This window comes from Pongo pygmaeus, chromosome 7 (assembly GCF_028885625.2).
Source record: "Pongo pygmaeus isolate AG05252 chromosome 7, NHGRI_mPonPyg2-v2.0_pri, whole genome shotgun sequence".
Lineage (NCBI taxonomy): Eukaryota > Metazoa > Chordata > Mammalia > Primates > Hominidae > Pongo > Pongo pygmaeus.
Window position 1 is genome coordinate 82058191 of NC_072380.2, and position 3796 is coordinate 82061986.

Below are 3796 nucleotides of genomic sequence, written 5' to 3' on the forward strand. Positions count from 1 at the left end.
CATCCTCCTCGGGCTGGCTGCTAAAAAGCTCAAAGAGTTTTACGCCCCCCTTCTGACTGTACATTCTGGGCTCTAACCTCATTCTTCTTAACGATTCCATCCCAATACAAATAAGTTAGAGTTTCTAGGTGCCCTTCCCAAGGGCCCAGTGGTCTGCACGGCGTCACTTCACCCTGAACAAGGTCACCTGGAAGCTGGGCTCAGCAACAGGACAAAACTGAGCGTCTCACCCCTGCTCAGAGCTACCTCACGAACAGAAATGTTCGCCTCATGGGAAGAACTCCGTCTTGGTGGAAGAGAGAGATGAGGGATGAGGGATGAGGGAAAATAGGAGGAAGTGAAATACTCGCCTTTCTCCCACATTAGGAAAAGCGGTCATTTTCCTGGCAAATGAGGGAGAGGGCCAACTCCAAACATCAAGTGTTGAGAATTACTTCTGGGTATGTCCAGCAGAGGGCGCTCTGGTATAAGTAGAAAGAACAGCAGAGTCAGCCACTCCTGGGGAAAATCCGGAGGTTTAGGTTGGTTGCCTGGCTAGCTCCAGAACTGGTATACAGGGGCTTGGGACAAAAATGGAAGCCCGAAGGAATTCAAAGGTATGCTTACATAGGAGGAGATAGCGTGCAATTGCCCAGAGAAATCCTTGCAGCTTCAACAGCCCTTCCCAACAAGCCACCCCTTAGAACAGTCACCAAAAATAGGTAAAATATTTCCAGCTATGAAGAATTCTTTTAGGCGACGCCGTGACGCGCCTCGGGAACGGTCCTCGGCGCGCACCGCTCTCTTACCCACGGGCCTCAGAAGTCGGTGCCAGTGATCGGAGGCGGCAGCGGCAGCGAGTGGGTCCTTGTGAGCTAGAAGAATTCTGCAAAAATGTCTCTCTATCCATCTCTTGAAGACTTGAAGGTAGACAATGTAACTGAGGCTCAAACTGCTTTTTCTGCAAACCCTGCCAACCCAGCAATTTTGTCAGAAGCTGCTGCTCCCATCTCTCAAGATGGAAATCTCTATTCCAAACTATATCCGGAGCTCTCTCAATAATACATGGGCCTGAGTTGAAATGAAGAAGAAATCCGTGCAAATGTGGCCGTGGTTTCTGGTGCATCAATTCAGAGGCAGTTGGTAGCAAGACCCTCCGGTATGATCTGTATGGTGGCTCCTGTAACTGGTAATGATGCTGGAATTCGTAGAGCAGAAATTAAGCAAGGGATTCGCGAAGTCATTTTGTGTAAGGATCAAGATGGAAAAATTGGACTCAGGCTTAAATCAATAGATAATGATATATTTGTTCAGCTAGTCCAGGCTAATTCTCCAGCCTCATTGGTTGGTCTGAGATTTGGGGGCCAAGTACTCCAGATCAGTGGTGAAAACTGCAGAGTGGAGCTCTGATAAAGCGCACAAGGTGCTCAAACAGGCTTTTGGAGAGAAGATTACCATGACAGGACAATTCCTGACAGGCCCTTTGTACAGACGATTACCATGCATAAGGATAGCACTGGACATGTTGTTTTATCTTTAAAAATGGAAAAAATAGGCCGAGCATGGTGGCTCACGCCTGTAATCCCAGCATTTTGGGAGGCCAAGGCAGGTGGATCACGAGGTCAGGAGTGCAAGACCAGCCTGACCAACATGGTGAAACCCCCGTCTCTACTAAAAATACAAAAATTAGCCGGGCATGGTGGCGGGAGCCTGTAATCTCAGCTACTCAGGAGGCTGAGGCAGGAGAATCACTTGAACCCGGAAGGCGGAGTTTGCAGTGACCCGAGATCAGGCCACTGCTCTCCAGCCTGGGCAACAGAGTGAGACTGCGTCTCAAAAAAAAAAAAAAAAAAAATTAGCCGAACATGGTGGCAGGTGCCTGGCTACTTGGGAGGCTGAGGCAGGAGAATCACTCGAACCCGAGAGGTGGAGATTGCAGTGAGCTAAGATCACACTGTTGCACTCTAGCCTGGGTGACAAGAGCAAGACTCCATCTCAAAAAAAAAGAAAAAAGGAAAAATAACATCCACAGTGATCCACAGTGAAAAACAGCTCTGCAGCTAGAAATGGTCTTCTCACGGAACATAACATCTATGAAATCAACAGACAGAATGTCATTGGATTGAAGAACTCTCAAATTGCAGACATACTTTCAACATATGGGACTGTAGTTACTATTACAATCATGCCTTCTTTTATCTTTGAAATTTTTTTTTTTTTTTTTTTTTTTAGGCAGAGTCCCACTCTGTCACCCAGGCTAGAGTGCAATGGTGCAATCTCAGCTCACTGCAACCTCTGCCTCCCAGGTTCAAGCAATTCTTCTTCCTCAGCCCCCCAAGTAGCTGAGATTACAGGCACCTGCCACCACGCCCAGCTAGTTTTTGTATTTTTAGTAGAGACGGGGTTTCGCCATATTGCCCAGGCTGATCTCGAACTCCTGACCTTATGATCTGCCCACCTCGGCCTCCCAAAGTGCTGGGATTACAGGCGTGAGCCACTGCACCCGGCCGTGAGCATATTATTAAGCGGATGGCACCAAGCATTATGAAAAGCCTAATGGATCACACCATTCCTGAGGTTTAAAATTCACGGCACCACGGAAATGTAGCTCCAGTTTCATTCTTTGGCAACTTCTGTATTATGCACGTGAAGCTTTCCTGGAGCCAGCAAGCATATGCATAAGGACCTTTCTATCTTACATTATGGCTGGGAATCTTACTGTTTCATGTGATACCTTGTTCAGATTTCAAAATAGTTGTAGCCTTATCCTGTTTTAACAGATATGAAATTTTCAAGAGATTACTGACATTCCTAGAATAGTTTCTCTACTGGAAACCTGATGCTTTTATAAGCCATTGTGATTAGGATGACTGCTACAGGCTTAGCTTTGCATGAGAACCAGTACCTTTCTCCTAGGTAGTGAGTAGTGCTATTCATATTACTTTAGTTCTATAGCATACTTCCATTTTTAACATGCTACCATAGTACATTTAGAATGATTGCCTTTGAGGTCAGGTGTGGTGGCTCATGCCTGTAACCCCAGCACTTTGGGAGGCCGAGGCGGGGGGGATCACCTGAGGTCAGGAGTTCAAGATCTGCCTGGCCAACATGGTGTAACCCTGTCTGTACTAAAAATACAAAAATTAGCCAGGCATGGTGATGCATGCCCGTAATCCCAGCTACTTGGGAGGCTGAGGCAGGAGAATCACTTGAACCCAGGATGCGGAGGCTGCAGTGAGCCGAGATCGCACAACTGCACTCCAGCCTGGGCAACGGAGTGAGACTCTATCTCAAAAAACAAAAAAAAAGTTGCCAGTACCACTTTGTGAGAAACCAATCACTATATATTTCATGTAAAAATTATTACCCTAAACCAGGATAAACTTTTGACCCCTCTTTTGTTCATTTGTGGATTAAGTGGTATAATACTTAATTATGGCATTTGACTCTTAAGATTATGTAACCTAGCTACTTTGGGATGAACTTAGAATATTTTTCTGGTAATTTGTTTCATTTCCTGATTCCTTTTGCAAACAAAATGGTAGTGACGCTTTATCCCGATTTTTTTCTTCTTTTTGGTTTATGCCTATTCTATTTTAATTAAATATGTATACATAAAATTTTTTTAAAAGAATTATTTTATAAATAATTTTCCCCAACATGTCCCATTATACCATCCTTCCATACTTCAGGCATTCACTTAATAAGCTCATTTTAAGGCTGAGTGTGGTGGCTTACGCCTGTAATCCCAACACTTTGAGAGGCCGAGGCTGGCAGATCACCTGAGGTCAGGAGTTTAAGACCAGCCTGGCCAACA

At 45.3% G+C, this 3796-nt stretch overlaps 1 pseudogene; it reads left to right on the forward strand.

Moving 5' to 3' along the window:
- The first annotated feature begins 871 nt into the window (after positions 1-871).
- On the forward strand, positions 872-2583 carry LOC129042475 (syntenin-1-like; annotated as a pseudogene).
- Positions 2584-3796: the final 1213 nt, after the last annotated feature.